At 37.0% G+C, this 25,045-nt stretch overlaps 1 long non-coding RNA gene across 11 annotated transcripts in view; it reads left to right on the plus strand.

Moving 5' to 3' along the window:
• Positions 1–24,477, plus strand: part of LOC123612972 (uncharacterized) — a 193,944-nt gene extending 169,467 nt beyond the window's left edge. For 3 of the 11 annotated variants that reach the window (XR_012510661.1, XR_012510667.1, XR_006720287.2), the window contains 4 exons: positions 17,184–17,258; positions 17,346–17,494; positions 18,914–19,037; positions 22,125–24,475. This is a non-coding gene — a long non-coding RNA (uncharacterized LOC123612972). Of the gene's footprint in view, positions 1–8,895; positions 8,954–17,183; positions 17,495–18,913; positions 19,038–22,124 lie in introns of all 11 variants that reach the window. The other 8 variants (XR_012510665.1, XR_012510668.1, XR_012510664.1 and 5 more) reach the window with 7 other exon arrangements.
• The last annotated feature ends 568 nt before the right edge of the window (positions 24,478–25,045 follow it).

Here is a 25,045-nt window from a genome sequence, read left to right on the forward strand (position 1 = left end):
TTAGTTGCGTCAATATAATATGCCCACTAACATTGATGATCATGTCTTCGAAAGAGCAAAGTATTATAAAAAACATTTTCTGATAATTTTAATTAGCATCTCTATTCTCATCCTATAACCATAGTTTGAAAATATCTACAGTTGAAAGAGAAATTGAGGGACCAAATTAATTCATTTACATAAAACTACCAAGAAAGTTAATAACAGTATGCAGTCTGGGATCTAGTTCAAGTTCAACATTAAAGCCACTGCATAAACATTCTTTGAGTAAAATGAGCTTTAATTTTTAGAGACTTTGTAGCCATTCTTGTAATCATTCAAGGTCAAAAGCAAAAAGAGCAAAAAGGAACAAAGCTTGCCCATGTTTGCAAAAGAAAAAAAAAAGTAGCAAATTTCCTTTCAATCTTTTCCCTACCTCAACAAACTAAAACCAAGCCTTTTCCTTTTAAGCAACTATATCCACTCTTACCTGCCTACCATCTGAATTGTTGCAGTGTTAAATGATTTATTTTAGCATTTGCATCCAAAGGACACCTCCATTTTATGCACAGGTGGATTTAATGCTATAATCTGAAGATGGTAGAATAACTTCCCTTTGTCCTTGATAACCTGAATTGTGGAATTCTTCTATGAGAAAAATACGTTTCTTTGGATGAAGCTATTACCTCCTATTAAAACATAAATTCTCACATTTTATCCTGCATTGGAATCACCTGGAGGGCTTTGGTCTCTTAAAAGACAGATTTCTGGGCCCCATGCCCAGAGTTTCTCATTCTTTAGGGTAGGGCCCCAAATTTTGCATTTCTAACAAGTCCCCTGGTGATGCTGATGCTCTTTGTCAAGAAAGCAGCTTTGAGAACTTCGTCTATGTCAGTTCTACATATCTGGGGAGATACCATAGCTGGGTTCATCAGGGGAAAATAAGAGACTAGCCTGGGACTGCTAGGACGTGTCAGGCTATACACAGGGCTCTGAGTAGCAAAACATCATAGACAGGGCAGATATAAAAGAAACTAAGAAGCAGCATCAGAAAAAGAACAAGAAACACTGACGGCATAATAGGAGAAGGTACTTGTGAGAAAAATATCACCACTTATCGATTTACAATTTGGATGCTTGATGAAGCAGTTTACAAGAAAGAAAACAGCTTCTCTGGTGTTAAACTTGAGAAAAACTTGAGAATAGTAACACTATTTAGGGTCCACACATTAATTACATTTGTGCTTTGCTGAAAGAGGACATTCCCAGCTTAAACAGGGGAGAGTGAAATGTGTAGGTGTGTTCTAGTCAATGCTTGGATAATCAAAAGGTGGACGATGCTTCTGATATCATGGCTAGCTAATGTTTATATTTTGATATCTTTAGCCCTCTTTTTCTCTCTTATTTTCTATATTTTTTTAGTTCCAACTTCTCCTCCCTAATTTCCTTTCCTTGAATCTTACTTCACTCTTGTACAAAAACATACAATTATTTCTAGGGAAAAACCGTTTAAGTCATCAATCTTTTCTATGTGTTTATTCTTGAAGTCTCTCAAAGGTCAAGAGCGAGCCACCTTCTTTTTCTTTTCTTTTTCATTTTTTTCTTTCTTTCTTTGGTGGGAGTGGGGACCCTCTTTTCTCATTAAAAAGGAAGAAATACATGAACAGGGTTATAAAAATTACATAAATGTTAACATTTGGCAAAGTAATAGTTTTAACCCTTCCCACCTCACCCCCCCCCAAAAAACAATGTGATAGTCACAAGATAATTGCAAGATTTATTCTAAAACAGTAATTTATGGGGATGTAATCCAGTGATAAGATACACATTTAAAATTGTAGAATACATCTGTCACTGAGACTCTACATATGAACACATTTGGAGGTGACACATCAAAAATCCAAATTTAATGTCATTTGTGAATGTGGCTGTTACCAGCCATGATAAGACCTTATTCCCTGGGAGGCAGGGGGTAGTATTTGATGATGTGCTTTCTTCTAGAAAGAGGTAGATTTGATTTTCGGATTTCCAATTTGACCATTCAAATCTCAGAAAAAGGGACCTTGAGTCTGAGTTCCTTTGAAAGTATCATCCCATCAAGAAGAATTTATTATGAATGCAGTTATTTTTCCCATACTGTCCAACCCAACAATTTAAGCCCTGAAAACAAAGAAGCCTTTACCATTCCAGTCATGTCAATGGCAGAGCACAAGCATATTCAGATTATTCATTTATCAAACTTGACAATAGTAGGAACACAAAAAATTTAATAACCTAACATCATCTTTCTTAAAATATTAAAATACTATAGAAAGATGGTTTAAACTGCCAATGAGGCATTTTTCTAAGATGAAAAAATTCTACGGATGTTTATGACTCCAGCTGATTTTCAGTATATTTGCCCGTTGATGCATATCATGATTCTACCTGATTTTGTAAATTTGAGCCTCATTATTATGCAGTGGTTTCCTTAATTTTAAAATATGGTGAACAAATGCTTTTTCATACTATCTTTAATATGGTCAATGTTAACCTATCACCACGTTTCTTTGTCTGTTTACAAAATGTACGGTTCATTTTCCTTCAACCTTTCAGCTCCGCTGGAAATGCTGGGCAACAGAAAAGAATGAGTTCATGACTCAACCAGCTTATTAGGCTACTCTTTGCAGTGACTATAAATGCTGCCGTCAGTCTCATTTTTATGGTGCTGATAAAGGAAGGTAACCTGTACAACTGAGCTAGTTAAATGACCCAAAATGTCATCACTCAACACTGGAGATGCATTAATTTGTAGTCCTATAATTGGAAAACAGGATATGAAGGCTTTAGGGGCTGGCTGGCCAGCTGGTCAACCAAATAGAATACTGTTATTACAGCAAAAGGAAATGTCGTACAGCTCTTCCCTAAGTGCATCAGAGGATTTATTTTGCAAATCCTTTTCTTTTTCTCTTTTATTGGTTCATTTGCAGCTTTTATTTGCTTTAGCTTCTAGCTAAAACATACTTTACAATGACTGTGTCCTTTCTGAAAATTATCTGTATTCGTTTCCAAAGGACAGTTTCTCTGCTTAGCAATATGAAGTAATGTTTGTGGTCACTTTGGAAAGTTGCACAGTTAATGAGATTACTGTCAATAACACAATGAAATGCACGGGGACTCTAGTTCTATGCATTTCCCTCTTATGGCATTGTTTGACATTCTATGAGCACAATGTTTCAAATGGTTACATAAGCCACACAATATATAGAAACTATATAAATTGAGATACATAAGCATAGAAAACCAAATGTGTTGGGGAGTCATTTATATTTAGGTATTAAAGAAAAATTTTGGTAAAATTACAAAAATAATGCTGAAACATGATTTAACAGAGGTACTGGCAGATAAGAAATTATTCCACATTTAGTGATTAGACCAAAACCAAAAATACCATAAGAAGGGGTGGGAGTAGGGTATAGCTTAGTGGTAGATTGCATGCTTAGCATGCATAAGGTCCTGGGTTCAATCCCCAGTTCCTCCATTAATAAATAGATAAATAAATAAATAAATAAACCTGATTACCACCCTCTCAAAAAATTTTTTAAAATACTGTAAGAAACATATTTGATAAAATGAAGATTCATTCAAGATTCCCAAAAAGAAGAGTAAGAGAATATACATATAACCACATCCAGACCTAGAAAAAATGAACATATATTATTGCATAGAAAACCAAGTGGTTAAAAAGTAAATTTGATCATTGTTGAAAATGAGAGAAACCTTGTTTTCAAAAATCCTAGAATAAAATTCAGAGTTTACTGTGAAAAAGATGCAGCTTTGCCTAAGATAGTATATTCAACTAAATGATGATATAGGCAAAACATAGTTTCATCTTTTGACATAAGCATAAAGAAGGAGGGACCAATCTGAGGACTTTTTTTTTTTTTTTAAGGTTGAAGAGAGAAGAAAAATAGGCCAGAGAAAAGAGTGAGATAAGAAGTTTTCTGAAATATCAGGATTTCCATAGTCAACCCCATCAGGGCCCTCCAAGTGATAAGTTAGAAACAGTGTTTGTGAAACCAAAGTCTCCTCTGTTTCACATGAGAGGCCTTTACATTTTGAGTAGGAGTCTGCAGTGACTAAATCAAACTAGCTAAAATAAATTCTAACTGTCGATCTGTGAAGTGTTGAAGACTCTTCACATTCAGAAGTAATTTCTGTGTGTTTCCAAGAATTCACAGGAGAAAACATAAGACTATGAGATTCTTCTAATAACACTTCTTCAGGACATACATGCTACTTTATTTCATGAATCTCCAAGAAGCTTTCCCAAATACGTCTCCCACAGCACCAGTCAATCCCTGGCGGAATTCCTAATTCTGCCTCTTCACCTCAATATTCAGCCGTAATTGAGAACAGCTAGGATGAAAATAACCTGAAGCCACTTCAATAACCTGAAGCAATCCTGAGCACCTTGATTTCCAGGGGAGCGCTATTAACAAGCCTTCCCAGACATGCAAGGGAAAAGGACCCTCACATCCTGGATTCTCCTCTCTCTAGAATTAAGCTTAATGATAAGATTTGTCCAACCCAAACCCTGCACTACCTCAAGCAGCTGGAAACTACTACATAAGAGTTCTTTGGCCCATCCTTGTTGAAAGGGAAACATTTATGTAAAGATAAGAGGTTTTCTAGCTGACCTCATCCAATTCAAGGACCCTTTATTATCCATTGCATGATGCTGCTTCCACAGCAAAGAGGTAGGTAGATGAAAGCAATTAAAACCCAATCAAATCTAGAAAAGAACTGTGAAATTATATTGTATTAAAATGTAGCATTATTCCACCATAATTTTTAGATTATACTAATACAGAATAATACAGAGACCTACCTTCTAAAAAAAGTAGACATAAAATTTTAATTCTTTTTTTTAATTATTTTACCCAATTTAACTAGTTCAATTTTTTAAAAAATTTTTCTATGTGCCCAACACCATGATAAGCACTAGGGAAAGAGATAATTACATGACAAATTCTGTACTAAAAGATTGTGTCCTAGAGGAGACAAGCAAGAAAATCAATGATAACCAAATACGGTAGCAAGCAATACACTAAAGATTTGTACAAGAAGTTGTGGGACAGGGGTTGGGGATATAGCTCAGTAGTGGAGCACTTGCTTGGCATGCACAGGGTCTGGGTTTCAATCCCCAGTGCCTCCATTAAGGGAGGAAAAAAAAGAAATAAAAAATTTTGAATTTAAGAAGTTATGGGAATATACTGGAGGGTATGGATTGAAGGGTCAGGAGTACTTAAGCTGAATACTGAAATAAGTGTAATACAGCTAAGCAAATGAAAGGGAAAGAATTTCTACGCAGAGGGAACTGCATGAGCAAAATCATCAAGGTGGAAAAGAGCATGGTACTTTGAAGGAACTGTAAGAAGAATGTTGTGGCTGGGAACACAGAGGACATACAAGAAAATAAGGCTGCAAAGAGAGAAGAGTAGACACTAAAGGTTGCTCTGTGCCATGCTGGGGAGTTTTCCTTTGGTCCTGAAGTGCCATTGAAGGATCTTCAGCAGAGGAGTCAAATAGTCTTTTTGGCTTTAGGAAAAAGAAATATTAGTATCTATAAAAAGGGATGAATTGTAGTAGGGCAAATCCAAAGCAGAGAGATCAGTTAGGGTACCAGAGGCAGTCACTTCTCCAGGGACTCACAGTGGGGCTGCAGGTCAGCAGGGCCATTCAGAAGCCAGAAAATAGAATCAACAAGATCTAAAGATGAGTTAGTAACAAAGTTGAGAGAAAAGAGAATCTAGGATTTACTTCTGGTTTCGGCACCTTAGAGAGGATTTAGAGAAGAGGAAGTAGATTTGAGAAGAAAGATGTTCACTTCAGGATACGTTGGATTTGAGGCACCTGAAGACACCCAAGGGAAGGTGCCAGGGAAATGGTTGGAAATGCCAGTTCAGAGCTCAGAGGAGCTGCCTGGAGGGAGGTACCTGACTAGAAGTCAACTGTACAAAATGAAGGCCAGGGGTGTGGGTGAGATGGCCCAGAAAGAAAGTATACCATTAGAAGAGGGCCAATGAGAGAACCTCAGAATCACTAACAAAATTTTTTTCAAGCTCTTGAGTTTTGTTTGGAAGTGTTTCTCAGGTAACAATTCATGATTAATATTAATGATATACAAATAATAATCTAAGATTCCTCCAATATTTCATGCATTGGGGCTAGCACAAGAGAGTGGCTTCCTTGATGCAAACCCAAATGTCCCTGCCAATGTCAATTACCTTAGAAAGATCCCAGTATGGGACCCACCTAGGAAACATCAAGTCAAATACTACTGGAGAAGTATTTCAGGAAATTCATGAGATCAAATTTATTTTTAAGGCAAAACTAAGGCATTATCTGCCTTTTTCACTTCATTGGTATTTGCAATGACATCAGACAAAATTGCTGGCACTTCAGTATGAATCAAGGAAGTGACAGTAACTGTAATAGGAGTCGTGGCATTCATCACCTCCATGCATTCACAGCAAAAAGTAATAATAATAATAGTGCTGCTTTCACTTAAGAACCTTGGCGAAGTGGTAAAAAGCATTAATTTCGTATATTCAATCTCGGGTACATTTTGTGTGATGAAATGGGAAATACACATAAAGCATTTCAGAATACCAAAGTACAATGACTGACTCTAGAAGAAGCACTTGTACAGTTGTTTGAGTTGAGAGGCTGCACAAGCCACTTTTTTCATGGACTACCATTTTTATTAAAAGAACAACTAACAGAAAAACCATCATGATTCAGACCTGGGTACCTGGAGACATTTTCTCAAAAAATGAATGACGTGAACCTGTCACTTCAAGGAAAATAACTAATGGTATTTGTTGCCAGTAATAGAATTTCAAGGTTAAAGTGAAAATTAGAGTTATGGAAAATTTTTATCTGCTACATTAAGCTTGACAGTTTCCCAATGCTTAAAGACTTTTCTGATGACTTCAGTGGTGACATTAACAAGTATAATTTTCTTTAATGTTGTAAAATATGTTGTGTCAATCTGTGGGATATTTGCATGACTCAGTGAACTAATATTTTCCAAATGACCAAAGACTAATTCTACAAAATCAAAATATATAAAAGAGTCATTCAAAGTATAAGGCAAACCAATGGATTTTAATGTAACAGGGTACACAAAGCTTACTGCTATGGATTCAGATTGCACCTGAACTTTATGTTAACATGTAATAGGTTTATTATTGTTATTTCAAATGGTTAAAAATTTCTGTTTTAATTTTGAATATAGTAAATATTGATAGATATAGCTCCAATAAACAAAAGCTCTCTGGAGGTTTCAACAGTTTTTAAGAATTTTAAAGGTCCTTGAGACTAAACAGTTTGAGAACTATTCTCTTAGGGACAAACAAAATCGGTTTTAGAAAGAAGGATCTTCTCACTGCCTCATTGCCCTTCAGTCTTTTCTTCTCTCCTACCTTCTTCATAAGCCCTGCCTAAGCAATCTAGAAATGTCAATATAATTCTTCCATTCACTGGCTACATTTGTCTACTTCTCCAATACACCATTCAATGGCAGGTCATGGCATTATTACAGAGGAAGTTCTGCATTATCAAATTGAGAACCTGCCCTTCTCAGAAGCTGCTCTGACTTGCCACAACAAAACCATCTTCTCACTCTAATGAGTACATTTTTTTTCACAGTATTTTTAGAATCATTAAGAACTGTGGCTATTTTTCTATGACTCTAGCCCATTCTTACTTCTGAATGTCTTACATTTTATTAGCTAAGCTGTTCAAGCAGACAGATAATTATTGGGAAGTCTCCTAGCTGATAACATTTCATTACATCATCTCCATGCACATGTTGAACTTTAATTATTGTCATTTTTCCATATGTGTAAATACATTAAAAATGAGTAAGTTGTTCTGGTCCTAATCAATGAAAGCAAAGACAAATTTATACTTATGAGCAAATAATATCCTTAACGAAACAGCCACATACTTAACTTTCATTTAATGCTGGTACAAACATTTTAACTTAAGAATAACATGCTAAAAATATGTATACATGAATGTTTCCTATGACTTTTCCTCTTCCTTGAATCCATATTTGAGTAAAATGAATTTCCTCTGCCTTAATTCTATTATGTTGCATTGAGATCAGTTCATTTCTAAGACATGCAGTCAGTGTTTTGGGACTTCAAATAGCAATTTCCATTTCACAGATACACATAGAATTCATTCTGACAGACACTGTGGATTGACAGTTGGCCCATATAGCATATATTCCAACACCTTCTAGCATAGGTTGTAAAGGCAAATGCTCTATTTACTAGATTCTTGAAGCTAGGGTTCTGCATTAATTGAGGGTCCATCAATCAGATCCAACCATGTGGGAACTGGTTTTAGAATGGAGTTAAGTGAGGTGAGAAAGGGCAAGGGGCACCATTTAGGTGAGGATAAGGCTGGATCTGATCAAGGCTGCAGCCATGTGATGCTGAAGCTAGGACCTCAGGCAAGACTTGATTTAACAGATGGTTTCTTGATCATGGCAGGAGCAGCTGTGAAATTCTTTGGAGGCTTTGGAAGTTGTCTGTGGAAGCTCAGCCTAGGGGCTATTGCTTCAGCTTCCTGTCCCCAATGATTCTGTGAGCTATTTAAAATCCTGCTTCTGTTGGTTGGAGTTGATTCTGTCCTCTCAACAGTGCCCACGTCTTGCATTTAAGGCATTGTTTATCAGACATGGTACTATCACTGAAAACTACTTTCTCTACCCACATCACAATTATAGTACAGGTAGCTGGCATCATTTAACCGTCTGATGACACAATAGTTTAATTTCCACCTTGACTTAGAAAATGCACTATCAGAAGTTGACTGGTCAATATAGAGATGGGATTGATTCTTGGCTCCGGATTTCAGGTGTGACTGGTTCACTGGGAGATTGGCTGAACCTACTCTTCTCTGATTACAGCTTTAGGTAAGAAACAATATACCTGGTATGTATGCAATGCTTTTATAGTTAGTTGAGTTAGTTGTACAAGTGCTTTCACATACGTTGCTGCAGTTAAAGTTCACGACAAATGGAAAACACAAATGAAAAGAATGATCACATCCACATTAAAATGAAGGAACTAAACTTTCAAGGAAGCTCAGTAACTTGGTTAGGTGTTGTAAATAAAAGGTTGATGCAGGACGAGGACCCAGAGCATCTATCTGCCAGACCAATGCTCTTACTTGAGTACTTCCCTGAAGCATGTGCATACCCAAGTCCCACTGTCGCAGGAACCATAGCTGCCACCTAATATCCATTCCCTTTTCTCTAGAAATAAACCCCTCATTTTATTTGGGGCAACAAGACACCTAATTATGAGATTACATTTCCCAATCTCTCTTCAGCCTAGGTGGGGACGTGTGACTAGTTCTGATCAATGAAATATACACAGAAGTGTTGAATAGCTTACTTACTGGGAAGGCTGCTAAAAACAAGCTAAGTCAGCTAAGGGAAGAACTCTTTTATATTTCAACTTAAAAAAAACCTTAAATTTTGTTAATGTTTCCAAGATTCTCTCCTTGGCCCTCCTTTAATAGTATTCACTCTGTTTGAGCCATCTCACACACCCCTAGTTTTTGTATCCATCATTTTATACACAGTCGACTCCTGGTCCTGTACCTCCTATCAGGCAGTAACTGAGATTTCAGCCAGCATTTCCAATAATTTCCCTGGCACTTTCTCCTGGATGTCTTCAGGCACCTCAATCCAGGACATCCCCAACTGAAAATCTTTCTTCTCAAATCCTTCCTGCTACTTGAGTACAGATGTGATGCAAGAAATCAGTCAGCCATATTGAATCATAAGACTAGATGTCACTTGTTAAGGATGGAGTAGCAAAAAGACAGGGGGATCCTGGGTCAGTGACCTTACAGAGATGTGCTACTCGTAGACTTCTTACCTCTGGACTTTTTGTTTCTACACGAGAGAAAATAAATATCTATCTTGTTCAAGCTACTGTGATTTGAGGTTTCCAATTATATGCAGCAGATCTTAATCCTAACTGATACACATAATTTTCCCAAATTATTTCTATTTTAAGGTTATGTTATTTTAAATAAATGCTTTCACCAATGAGTAATCAGAGAATGGAGTGATTATCTCAAGACAATAGCTGTCCCAAGTTACAGAGTCAACCTCTGGATATATTGTTAGAGTCAAATTAAATTTGGAAGAGTAAAAGCTAGATTCTCCTGTATGCATCTTTGAGAATAAGGACTTAAATTGAGTCCATATATTATATATATTATGTATTCCCCTCAATCTTGGTACAGGAGGACTTATGTAGAAAACTACAGTCCACCTGGATTCATACCTTGTGTATCGTGGATAGAAGCACCTAAGCTATTGACCCCTGGGACCTACTCACATCCCTGGCCATGGGCTGGCTAGTGTTCTCTATGTTCAAGAGTTCTGACTCAGACTTGTTAGACTGAGGATCAGTCATTTTTGCTGAAAGCTGAAAATGTAAATTAGGCTCTCTTCTTCTTTCTTAAGATGCTCTGAACACCACACAGAGAGCGTGGCTTGGAAGCTACATTTGACAAGAGTGCCCTCAGTCCACATAGCTTTGTACCAAGTCTCTAGAGGTTCTTAACCTATTGGTGCCATATACCTCTTGATAGTCTGATGGAGCCCTTTTTTTCTTTTGTGACATTTAATGATTTTTTTTTTATTGAAGTATAGTTGATTTACAATATTGTGTTAGTTTCAGGTTTACAGCATAGTGATTTGGTTTTTGTGTGTGTGTGTATGCAGATTATTTTCCGCTGTAGGTTATTACAAGAAAATTAGGTATAATTTCTTGTGCTATACAGTAAATCTTTGTTGCTTTTCTATTTTATGTATAGCAGTTTATATCTGCTAATCTCATACTCCTAATTTGTTCCTCCCCACCCTCCCTCTCCCCTTTGGAAACCATAAATTTGTTTTCTATCTCTGTGAGTCTTTTTTTTTTTTGTATACAGATTTATTTGTATTACTTTTTTAGATTCCACATATAAATTATGTCATATAATATTTGTCTTTCTCTGCTGATTTATTTCACTAAGCATAATATTCTCTAGGCCCATTCATGTTGATGCAAATAGCAATATTTCATTCTTTACTTATGGCTGAATAATATTCCATTGTGTATATATACTACATCTTCTTAAGTCAGTCATCTATTGATGAGCATTTAGGTTGCTTCCATGTTTTGGCTATTGTAAATAGTGCTGCTGTGAACATTGGGGTACATGTTTCAAATTAGTTTTCACTTTTTCTGGATATATACCCAAGAAAGGGATTGCTGGATTATATGGTAGTTATATTTTTAGTTTTTTAAGGAAATTCCATTCTGTTTTCCATAGTGGTTGCACCAATTTACTATTCTTACCAATGTTATACAAAGGTTCCCTTTTCTCTGGTGGAGCCCTTTTAGAAAATGTTTTTAAATCTATGAAATTAAACAAATAGGATTGCAAGCCAGTTATATCAAAATACAGTTATCAACATTTTTAAAAATTTTTGTGGGGTGGGAGGTAATTAGGTTTATTTATTTATTTTAAGGGGAGATACTAAGGATTGAACCCAGGACCTTGTGCATGCTAACCATGTGCTCTACCACTTGAGCTACACCCTTCCCCAACATATTTTTTGAATTTGATGTTGTAATATATGTGCTTCTTAATTAAAGTATTAAATTTTAAGAAGTCACAGTAATGTCTAATAACTACCATGACTTTAAAGTAGAGAGGAGGGTAAATGATATTTTGTGACATTGGTAACAACTGTAATATAAAGGGGAAATACCTAGGATTTCTATTAGAGACAGAGTCACAGATATTATCAATAGGTAATTCTATTGTGGTTTTATGGCCTACTTTCATAAGGGAAGGAAATGCTAAATTTCAGTTAGAGATTAGTGAAAATAAATATATGGGTTTTTTTTTTTCCTATAGGTTCATGGACCCCTCAATTCTAAACACAGATGCCTTGGGAGTCTATAACTCCCAGATTAAGAACCTTACTTTAAATCATGAAAGAATCCTCGTGATTTGTGCATTCTATCAGAGACCACGTAGGAGTTCTGGTTTGTGATGCAATTAATGCCTGACAGGATTGGTCCTGGATTTTAGCACCTTATACAGTTCAAGAAGCTCATGAAAGTTGTAATATATGGATGTCTGATTCCAGTCACTGTCATCTAGAGAGGGCTGTGTTGTAAAATGTTAATTCCACTGCAAATGGCAAATGACATCAGATTGCAGTTATAGGCCAGTGCTTGGATTAAAGGAAAAATGAACTACCAGCTAGCCCCTTGAGAACCTCTTTAGTGGCAGATTGAGAGCCAGGAAAAATGGCTGTGCATTTACTCTGTACAGATTATGTTTTGCCAATCTGCAGATAAAAGACCTGAGTCTCAAAGGCCTTATTTAAGACATCCTTCTTAACATTAAAATCAAATATGAAACTAAGAAAAACAATAAAAATTGAAGTCTTTTGAAGATTCCCCATAAACATTAAGCTCTAAGAGCTCCCCAAAATCCAATTTAGTGAAAGAAATTTCTACAATAAAATGGTGCTTGACAAAAATAGTTGAAGAAAATAGTTCTGGTGTTTTTGTCCACTATTAAAGAGACAGACCCAAGTAAAATGGAGTGAAGTGCTCATCACAGAGAATATGTTTGAAATTTTTTCAAGACCATAGGACATCTGAAAAGACAGCCTCAGTGTTGTTTGTAAAAATGGACTATAACCCAGCCTTAGGGTAATTTTTGAAGCCTAAATTTAAATAAGTTCAGTGAAATTAAAACCGAGAGAAAATATTTCTAATTTAAAAGATACTTTTAAGTGGAGCAAAACTTGAGGGTAAAATTATTTTTTAGCAGAAAGATGTATTCTGTTGAGATAATTTATTATCAGAAATTTCATTAAGAGATGCAAAAATCAAGCAGTAGATGTATAAATGTGTCATGGCAATTCTAAACACACAAATGTACCACATTATACCAGATTTAACATCAGAGAAACCTAGTATAAATCTTTGCTCTGCCACACATTTGACTGTGAGAGCTTGGGCAAGTTTCTTAGCCATTCTGATCCTCAATTTCCTGATCCACAGGAATAACAATTCTGTCTTTTGGAGTTGTTAGGAGAATTAAGTACGTAAATAACTGCTATATACTAAGCACTATATATTGTATCATCAAAAAAGTCTTGTGAGAATTAAATGTGGTATTACCTCCAAAGTTCTTGGCATAGTGTCTGGCATATACGTGATGCTCTGTAGCAGACATGGTAGAAGTATTAGTATTGGCATCTAATAATATTGGAATTGATGTTGGTATCAGCAGTAATAGAATATTACTATTAGTAACAGCATTGTTATTGGTTTGGATATCAGTATCGGTATTAGTGTATATGATGTTACCCTGAAATGCATACCAGAGTGAGGAGCCCCTCCTTAAGATGCTATTGCTCTGAGGAACTCCTTTCCTGCCTTGCCTCAAAGAAGATGAAGGCTGGGACCCACCATCTTTCTTGGGCATAGCTTAGACATGGATTCCAAGCCAACAATTCCATGGCTACATACAGCCATGACCACAGACTCAGTGCCAGTCTTTGGGTTCAGGCAATAGATTCATGCAATACTATTACAGCTTTCTCAGTCTATCCTACAGGCAAGGATCTAACTATACCTGAGACAGTCACACTGCCTTTGGTCCCTATAGCCATCAGGCCAGCTCTGAAAAGACCAGCTATTTCTGTGCTTAAGCTGGGTTCATTGAGAAAAATTCAAGTGTGATGGTTTATTAATTTTTAGTGATGAAAAACTTTTTCCATAGAATCCCATTATCCAGAATGCCTTAGAAATAAGATCTTAAAGTTAGCTACATTTTCTGGGATCAGAGATGACCCTAGACATCATCCAAAAATCACCAATCAACTAAAACAAGGTCATGAGAAGTATCTAGTTTCCATGCCCACCTCAGGAACTCTGAGCTATCTATCTCAGAGTTGGCCAAGAGAACTGCACCCATTTAAATAATGATCTCAGTCACATTTAACTAAGTGCCTGTGAGATCCAGGTATCTTTCATAAAATAACCCTATTTCTCATAACAGTCCTGGGAAGGGGCATTATTATCTCTAATTTATGAGTAAAGAGTCAAAGTCCCAAATAATGAATAATTTGCTCAAGGTCACAGAATTACACAGAACTAAGATTGAAACACAGGTCTATCCCCTACTTAAAAGTTAGACTAGCCCAGGTTGATGGGAAGAACCATCAGCTTCTAGAGGCAAAGCTTTCTTCTACCTCCAGGGTCAGCTGAGCAGTGTCAACTGGTGACATTGCTAGTGGTGCCGGGAAAGAGGGGAAAGAGCAGGAACAGTAAAAATGGCAGCCTGAGTGACAAGAACAAGAAGAAGGTGGCCAGGACAGCAACAGTAGCTGTGGGAAAGCTACAGTTGCCACCAGGCCCAAGTAATGCAGCTCAGAGGAGACCCAGAGTGCACAGCTTATAATGAATGCCCACCTCAGGCTTCCCCATGTCCCACTTAGATACCTACACGCTGATTGGGTGACCTGAATCAAGAAGGCAGACCTATCAATGAGCATTAAGCACCAGTTCAGCCCCAGTGGCAAGGTGCAAGGGAGGTGTCACCAGTGACAGAATCAGCTAAACCCAGGCCCAGACAGAGGATCTCCCCACACACTTTGTAAGACATATCCTCACCCACTGCCCAAAAGCCATCCGGGGTCTGTTTCTGCAAAGATCTTCCCTGAGTGAGCAATTTGTGTGGTCTCACCCCTCAGGAATGGGGTACATCAGGGACTTGACCAGATTGAAATATCAGGGTTTTGTGTGTGTGTGTGTTTTTTTTTTTTTTTGAGTTAGAGTAGGAAAAGAGACAGAGGGAGGGGAAGGCAGGTCCTAGAAAGATTCTGGGGTGCACATGAAGTTGGTCTTTGGACTCTCATCTCCTTCTCTGCACATCGGCACTCCCTATCCCTTGGCACATTTTCTTTTTCATCCTTGCTATCCAACTGCCCAAAGTTCCCCATGAAGGCCCCCAGTAAAGGCTTCTTTTCCCCTAAAACTCCCACCACTCAAAATGGACCTCTTGCTTCTTCCTTCTTGCTTCCCCATCCTCCTCGCTTCCCCATCCTCCTCAGAAGTCCCTTTCACTGCATTTAAGTACTAGAAAAGCATTCTGATTAAACCCATTTATCCCAAGTATAAATGAAAGCTGTCCTACTTCAGGGACCCCTCCAGATGCATGTCTAACAGAAATGAACCAGGTGAGCACTGTGGAGAAAATAGCTTTGAGTCGAGGGCCTTTCCCTCAAGCACATCTTTGAGCGAGTCCTGATGGAGGGTGGAGAAAGGGAGGTCTCACCCACTCCTGTTGGGAGTAAGAGAAAAAGAAACTGGAAAACTGAGGGTTTTCTCTAAGGGCCACAGGGGTTATTATGCAGCCAAGTCTCCCCAGTTGGCAGAGGTGGTGGTACTCCATGCCCCAGCTGCTCTTGGAGACCCTCAGAGTATCAATGTGATGACTGCAAAGTGCTGGGAATCAGGACACAATGATAATAGAAACAGACAGTTTTGCTAAAGCTAAGCTGTTTCATCATTCCACACTGGGTGTTGACTCTGCATTGTTGACTCAGGATTGGCTTCTGATTGCTGAAACTTCTAGATCCCAGCAAGAAGCTGATGGAAAAAGAAGAACACTGGTTGATTCTTCCATCAGTAGGGAAAGAAAAGAGCTTTTGTCCCTCCTCCCAAGAGAAGAAGTGCTGAAGAGAACTTCCTGTCCCTCCTCCTTTCGAAACCACTTCTCAGCCCCTACCTTGTGCCAGAAAACCACAGCTCCCAAGGCCGCAGTTTCAAGAGCCTTCAAAGAAGCCTTCAGTGCAGTTTCCTGTTCTCCTTCATTTTATTTTTCTTTCTCTTGGTTTGGTTGTACAAAATAATTAGTATACATTAATATGAACTACTTACCATTTATGCTGTGTTATTGTGTAGCACAATAATAATTATGGTTATCATTAAATATATGTCTAACTTTATTATAAGTGTTATTTGATTGAAATGCTAAGCTCTGTTGACAGATAACTCTTATTTCATAATTTATTGCTCAGGTGGTATGATCATTCATTCAGAACTTTAAAAATATTAGGGGATCCATTAATTAAGAAGCCAGGTTCTAGTCCCAGCTCTGATTATAATTAGCTATGTGATTTGGGGGCAATTCCCTTAGTCTCTTTGGGTCTCAATCTCCTCAAACATAAAATGAAGTAATTGAACTATACAGATCTCTAAGTTACCATCCGTCTCTAAAATTCTGCAATGTTGTGATTACACCAATATTGAACATCCTTTAACATTATTAGGGAGACTTTTGAGAACCATATACAACCTCAAAAATTATTATGAAAGCTACATATCTTATTCTAGTCTGACATTCACTGGGCATCATATCTATCCTAGGCACTATATCAGGCATTTCACAAGCATGGTCTCACATAATCTTAACAAACCTATGAAGTATATACTATTTCCCTGATTTTAGATATAATAAAACAGAGGCTCAGGCTCCCAAAGTCAGCAGAGCTGGAATTCAGATAACTGGACTCTACCTGGTTCCAAAGTCTGTGTTCTTCAAGCCACATTGTGATACACCCAAAATAACTTTGCAAAACATAAAAGAGGCAAGAGATTGGTTTGAATCTGTCCCAAATTTGAAATACACCTTGGAATTCATGTATGTGTTTCTTCCTCCTTCTCCTCCCTTTTTTCCTCCTTCTTCTTCAGCAATATTTCCCTATAAACTGACTTTTTATCATCTGTTTCTTTCTCATAAAATAAAAAATTTTAATGGCTACAAATATTCTTGTTACTGAAATTAACTGGTTGTTGGAATCTCTGATGAATTCAAATTTATTTATTTATCCTAAAAGTCAAAAATTATATAGAAAATGTCCCATAATGATTCATAATCTGTATGGAGAGAGAGAACTCAGTGCAGTGAGGTTCATAGGCTTTGGAACTAGATTGGTGAAGTGAAAATACCAGTAAAAAGCTCTGTGACTGGGGATCAGTTACTAAACTTCACTGGTTATGAGTTTACTTATCTGTTAAATAGATGCAATAATGCTTGTTTCACAGGAAAACAATAAGGACTGAGAGAGCTAATGTAAGTGAAAACTGCAACGGTAAGAATGAATGCTGATTAAGGACCAGGTACTGTGCTAAATATTGTATTGTATTATCTAATTAGTGCTCACAACTACAAATGAACTGAGACTTGTTATTATCCCCATTTTACAGATGGCAAAACTAAGATACAACAAGATTAAGTAATTTGCTCAAGTCATGTGGCTGGAGAGTGGCAGGGCTCGGATTTCAATCTAGGAAAGCTATCTTCAGCTCCTGGACTCAGAGTAAAATGCCTGACATAGAAGAGAAACTTGATAAAGGTACATTTCTTTTACACCTATAAATATGTAAAGAGATTTAAAATAAGAAACTGGTCAACGCATTATCTGATGAAGTGAATTTAATTTCTAGCTTTTAAAGTCCTAGATTTTGTGGAGAATATTGTATCTGAATATTGGGAAGTATAGAATAACCTACTTCAAGCAAAGAAGCTTTAAATAAGGTCTGTTTTAAATAGCACACCCTAGAGTATTCACTACAAAAATTGCGAGCCATTTATCAAGTGAGCTACCTGGGTGTGTGTGTGTGTGTGTTTGTGTGTCTGTGTCTGTACATGCATGCATACGGCGGTGGGGGGATCTCACCCACTGATTTGTCCTTTTGACATTTGGTAAATAGATTTTCTCTATTGCTTTTGTCTTTAACACCAAATTATTTAGTCTGAACTTGACCCTTGAGCTTGAACACAATATAAATCAAGGTTAGTCACATCTTAGGGGAAAATATTTAGGCATCTGCTGAGACCCTTATTAGATTTCTAATTTTTTGTTATTTGATATTTATCATATGATACAAATCCCACAAAGGGAAGGAAGGAAGGAAGGAGGGAAGGAAGGAAGGAAGGAAGGAAGGAAGGAAGGAAGGAAGGAAGGAAGGAAGAAAGAAAGAAAGAAAGAAAGAAAGAAAGAAAGAAAGAAAGAAAGAAAGAAAGAAAGAAAGAAGAAAAAAGAGAAAGGAAGGGAGGAAGGGGGAGGAAGGGAGGGAGGGAGGAGGGAGAGAGGAGGGAGGGTGGGGAGGAAGGAAAGAAGGAAGGGAGAGAGCTTCAAGCTAAGGCAAAAAGGTACAATCACAATAGGAAAAATACTTCAAAAATAAATTTAAAAGATAAATAAAGATGTCCATCAAATACTTTAAAAACAAAAATAAATGAAACACCTTACTGCGACAAACATGCTGTTCATGTATTTATTGCATATATTAAAATTCAGGTATATATTCTGTAACACGGATGACAAAATAACCAGTCTAGTTCAGCAAATGAGATCAGGAAGTAAGGGTTTCTTTTCATTGGCAATAAAATGCATTTCTTGGTGGGAATTGGGAAGGAAGTCTGCAGGCTTATGAATGTGGACAATTGGACAAGCAAGGTGACATGACATCTTACGTAGCAGGGCAGAGGCACCCTTTCTTGTTAGAAATCATCAGTTCTGGGCTCTGTTTCAGCTCTCCTATTTAAGTCACTACATGGTTTACAGTTAATTATTTAAACTCTTTCAATGCGTTAGAAATGATAATACAACCACAATTAATCTGTAGAGTACATTTGGAGCTCTTAATTTAGAAAAGCTGTTTGAATGACTTGATTTCTTTCCATTTCTGTTTGACTTTGTTTTCAGTGTATTTCAGGTGAGTTGAGGCTAAACCTGTCTATTTCAAATATGGTAATCTCCATGTTTCAGGTGAAAAGAAGAGATGTAAATTGAGAATTCTTGCTAATGGGTCTCTTATCTTGGGGTTACTCTTCATGCCCTAGGAAAAAATGTGTGTAAAACTGTGGAAATATGAAGCACATTGGATGGAGAGGTATGTTAATTAAGAACAAAATTAAAGTTCTTGCAAATTACACATCTTACATCCCCAATTTTGTTTTCTTGACTAAAGTTAGATTTTTTTAATTTTATTATTTTTCATTGAATTACAGTCAGTTTACAATGTTGTGTCAATTTCTGGTGTACAGCATATTGTTTCAGTCATACATTTACATATATACATTCCTTTTCATATTCTTTTTCATTATAGGTTACAATAAGATATTGAATATAGTTCCCTCTGCTATATAGTTAGTAAAAGTTAGATATTTTTAAAAAGCTAGTTACAGTGGAATTCAACTGCAGAGAGAAGGAAAAACCAACCAAACTGATCACAATTTTACTTTCATTGAAATCAGTTTGTTAACTGGGTCAGAATCCTACTGTTGAAAGGAAGACTATAGGAGATTAGGGGTTTTCTTAGCTCATTGCTGTAAAAATTCTTCAGTGCTTCTTTCAGCTTGGAGTCAGAATAATAAATGTTTTTTAAAGTGACAAAAGTGAAAGTGTCTTTCACATTGGCAGCTTGGTTCTAATGAGCAGAGAGTTTGATTTGACATATCAGACCTATGTTCTGTTCCTTGTTCTACACCAAAACTAGCTCCCAACTCCTGGAGGAAGTTTTCTCTTTCCCAGCGTTAATGTGTTGTGGTTAAGCTCTTTATAATTTTAAAACAGATATCACAGCCTCATGTATATTAATTTCAAACGCTTTACCAGCTCACTGTTTTTTTTTTGTCCATTAAAAATACCTAAGAGAATAAAAAAAAAAACTAAGCGAATAAAATAAGTAGAATTAGCCATTTATTTCTCCACCAGCAAAAACAAAAACATGAAAAACCACCTGTACCAGCTCTTGCTGAACACCTTTCCAACCAGAATAAGTCAGATGATGGGGAAGTGGTCAGTGATTTGTCCTCCAACACTTCAATTCTTGCATTTCTCTTGAGACCCATCTCCTTGTCTGTCTTATGTTGTTACTGTTTTACTTGTCTTTATTTTTCGTTGTTAAGTCTTAAATTCCTTGAGAGCACATCTATGCTTATCCCATCTTTGATTACTCCCCAGGACCAATCTAAGTGTCCTACAGACAGTATATATTCAATACATTTTCCTATCACTTTTCTTTTTATGAAAGGAATCATCATTATAGATAAGGAAATGAAGACATAAAACTACTTGTCCAGGGCCACACGTTTAGTAAAAAAGAAAGTAGCAATTTCCAAAACTGCTTTATGGTCTTTATCATTCTACTAAATGGGCCAATAAAATTATCCCCATCATTAAGTTACTTTATCAGAGAACTTTAAATGGAAGTTCCCAGATTTGGCCGGCTAGGCTCACAAGACTTCAGGCCATTCATTGTAAAGCCACAAACCTCACAGCTTCTGAGGTCACTAAAAGCTTTCTTTTTTTTTTTTTTCAACAGAAACAGACTCAGACATAGTAAACAAACTTACGGTTGCCAGGGGGTAAGGGGGTGGGCAGGGATAAATTGGGATTTCGAGATTTGTAAATATTAACTACTATATATAAAATAGATAACAAGTTTCTTCTGTATAGCACAGGGAACTATATTCAATATCTTACAGTAACCTATAATGAAAAAGAATATATGTATGTATATGCATAACTGAAACATTATGCTGTACAACAGAAATTGACACATTGTAAACAGACTATATTTCAGTTTTTTAAAAAAGCTTTTTTCTTCTGTTTTCATTGGAATAGTCAACACAGGGATGTTCGACTGTTTACTCAGACTTGCCTCAAAGCACAGTGTTGTCAGTTGTCCCAAGGTGGATGAGGCTAGGCTTTCTAACCGTATTTGGTGAAAGGTTTCCCAAAAAGTTCAGGTAATGCAGGAAGTGGCAGGTTACTCACTATTAGTAGCCCTCGTTTTGAGTCTTCTCCACTGAACTCCTCAGGACAGTGCTAAGAAAAGACAGAGCTGGAGCATCCTGACCCCAGGGAATTGTGAAATAAGCCCTTTTTGGCTTTTCTCTCATCTCCCACTCTTCTTCCCTGTGCTGCCTCCCTGTCCGTGCTTACCTCTCAGGCAGCCAGATATGGTCACTATCATTCTTATCTTCCTCTTACTCAAACCTTCCCTCCTGATTCTTCAGAGGTATTGCTTTCATGGAAAAGAAGCTCTTATCCTTGGTCAAGGCAATCTCTTCCTTGCCAGGAAACATGTTTTCATTCCACTGTAGCCTTTTAAAATTAATGCCACTGTTTTCATTCTCTAATCCAAGGATGATAAGTACGTTTCATTTCATGAGTTCATTCCACCTGGTTGGTAGTGGGGCCTGGGATGCTGAGCTCATAGGGATGCTAAGACCATACCTGGGCTCAGCAGTGAAGAGACCTGTGATAGAGTTAGTGCTCTCAGCATGGGCGTGTCTGCCTTGTGTTTGTCATCCCTGATGTCACAGAAAGTACTTTAAATGGTAGGCATCTCCAAGAGGCAGGAGAAGAGGAACCACCATAGCGGTTCCAGGTGACTGATATATTTATGTAGATCAGACTCTATGACATTCTGCAAATTATTTAACCCAAGAGGCTTCAGACTCCACCATATGCAGTGTCAGTTTAGGCCAGAAATGGTATCCAGCAAACACGATGTTCTTTTAATTAACGTACTATCTAAAGCAGTGTTCCATTTTTATATTTTTTCTTACTGTTTTGTTCAAAAGTAAAGGTTGGAACTCTATCTTTTGGTCCAAGTTATAAATTGGCTTTTTTTCTCTGTGGAGTCTCAACCGACCACATCATTTTTAGGGTTTTCTATATATAGTATTATGTCATCTGCATATAGTGACACTTCTACTTCTTCTTTTCCAATTTGGATCCCTTTTATTTCTCTCTCTTGCCTGATTGCTGTGGACTTCCAAGACTATGTTGAATCACATCATTTTTAATTCCCCTTTCTGAAAACAATGTTATATAATGTCATTGTGTAGCTACTACATACCACTGAACTGAAAATACTGCAAGAGTTGTAGCACAACCTTGATTGACTACATATTCACAGAAATATGAAATATTTGAGAAACAAATGAATTCTCATCTCTACTTTCAGATCTGATATGCTGCCAAGCAAGCACAGAAGCACATTTTCATTTTCAAAAATTCATAACTTGCGTTCAACTTCTATGTAATTTGCAGAGGTGCTGGAGGCACCTCTGACAATCGAAGAGCCACAGCCACCACCCAAAACCTCTTGTGGCCCCCTAAGACTTTTACACTCGCCATTAAAGAGGAGGCTACTTCAAAGTCTGTCTTCCCAAAGTGACCATTGCCAATGGATAAATAAAACATTACCAGTAGCAGGGAGCTCCTTGCTGCCACTATCAGAGGTACCATATGGTCACCATGCCTTTCTTACTCATTTTTGCATCCTTAATAGCACAGTGTATGGAATATAGCTAGTACTTAAGAAATCATTGTTGAATGTGTTAGTGATGGATGGATGGATGGATGGATGGACGGACGGATGAATGGATGAATGGATACATGAATGAATGTTTTTCCCTTCAGATTCTTTATGTTAACATATTGGCATGTAACAAACAACAAACTCCCCAGATGGCTGCAGTCAGGGGAAACCTTTGATAGTTTGACACAGGAAATAACTATCAAGCAAATGATTTTTTTTTTTTTTTTTTTTTTTTTTTTTTTTTTTTAGTAACAGGAGAAGCCTCTTTTGATGTTGCACTCAACCTAAAAGTTGTTTTCTTCCTGTCACTGTTAGGGCAGTATGACACATTGAAGAGAGAGAAAAGAAATTCCTGGGTTTTCACAGGCAGCTGTAGAAAACGGTACTGAAGAATTTTCCTTGGAGAATGGTTTCTTATACTCTTAGAATGCTTCAATCTGTACAGTAGGGAAGAGGAATGGGCATAGCTAGAGCTATAGAAATACAGTTCTTAAAAGACTCCCTTCTTAAAGTTTTGATGCAGAGTAAGCTTAGATTCCATTGTCTATACACGATTTATCAGCTCTGATAACAGAAAGTCATTACTCTAAGGTGGATCAATGGGAAGCTGGGGCAGGACTGGGCACAAAACATTATGAAACCAAAAAGGAGTTCAGCAAACAGTGTTGTACTAAGATATAGATTTCTTCTCTCTTGATTATTTTTGGCTATAGTTTTTACTGGTAACTCTAGTCAAAATGACTGTATATAGAACAAAGTTAGCTTTATTGAGATATAACTTACATACTGTAAAATTCACCTGTTAACAAGTATATATTTCAATGATTTTAGTAAATTCATTCAGTTATACAACCATCACTGCAATCTAGTTTTAAAAGATTTCTATCACCTTCAAAATGTCTGTCATTCCTGTTTGTAGTTAATCCTCACTCCCATGCCTAGCCCAGGCCATTACTGTTCTGTTTGTGTCTCTGTAGATTTACCATTTCCAGCTATCTCATATGAATAGGATCCTGTAAGATATAATCTTTTGTGTCTTTCTTCCTTCATTTTGCATGATGTTTTTGAGATTCACATATGTTATTCATAGATCAATGATTTGTTTCTGTTCATTGCTGAATAGTATTGTATAATACCATATTCAGTTTAACCAGTCAATGGACATTTGGATTGTGTACATTTTTTAGTTATAATGAATAATAATTCTATGAACATTTTTATACAGGTCTTTTTGTGAACATATGTTATTTATTTCTCCTGGGTATATACCCAGAGAAGGAATTGCTGGGTCATATGCTAAATATATGTTTTACTGTTTAAAACATTGCCAAACTATTTGCCAAAGTAGATGCATCATTTTACATTCTCATCAATAGTGCGTGTGCATTCGTTTCCCCACACCTCCTGTACGATGAAATCAGTCTTTTGAATCAATCATTCCAAGGAATTTATGGTGGTATCTCATTGTGATTTTTAATCTGCATTTCCCAAACCAAGGATGTCAAGCATCTTTTCATGCATTTATTGTAAGCCATTCAGCTAGCTTCTTGGTGAAATATCTTTCACATCTTCTGCTCATTTTTTAATGAGGTGGCTTATCTTATTATTATTGAATTGTAAGTGCCCTTTCTTCTGGACACAAGTCCTTCATCAGATATATGATTTAGAAATACTTTTTCCTAGAAATATTTGATTTGTCTATTCATTCTTTTAATGGCACCTTTTAAAGAGCAAAAGTTTTTAATTTTGATGAAGTCCAATTTATCCATTTTTTTTTCTTTTATGGACTGTGCTTTTGATGCTGCATCCATATTTTTTCTTTTATTGTTTTTATTTTCTTTGTTTTACTTCTCTTCTTAATATTTTATATTTGTTGCATCTCTATTTGTGCCCAAGGTCAACTAGTTACTTCAGAACAAAGTATTTATCTGATTGCGTTCCTCTTTCTTTCATAAAATTATATGTTAAAAGAGCTCCACTGGGTATTTTTAAAGTGAGGTGAACCTGTTTGACAATTTCAATAAGTATTATTATGATGTCTCAAAAGCCAGATAATAACAGTGATTTATCCAGGGCTTACTGTGTGCCAGGCACTGTCTTAAGCTCTTTGCTGGTATTAACTCATTTAGTTCTAATGCTCTCATGTAGTAAGTACTACTATTACCACCCCTCTAGAGCTGAGCAAACAGACACACAGAATAATTAAGTAAGCTGCCTAGTAAGTGGCAGAGCTGGTGTTCAAGCTCAGGCAATCTAGCCTCAAAGCCAGCACTCTTGACCACCACTCTTTACTGCCTCTAAGCAATATCCCCTCCAGGATGATTCCCAAAATAAAATCTGTTTCTGTAGGAGTATGTGCTGGGTGTCTAACACAGTGTCAGCCAGCCTGTCTTCTCTCGAAATGGCCTCATCTGCCCTCAGGGAGGGTTCCTGTTTCTGTTGTATGAACTTCTCACTGCACCAATCCCCTGTGCTCCACCACACTCCTCCCACCCTGCCCACCACGCACGCACGCACACGCACAGCCATAGCTGATTAAGCCAACTGTGAATAATCATCTAAGC

Source organism: Camelus bactrianus, chromosome 12, assembly GCF_048773025.1.
Source record: "Camelus bactrianus isolate YW-2024 breed Bactrian camel chromosome 12, ASM4877302v1, whole genome shotgun sequence".
Classification (NCBI taxonomy): Eukaryota; Metazoa; Chordata; class Mammalia; order Artiodactyla; family Camelidae; genus Camelus; species Camelus bactrianus.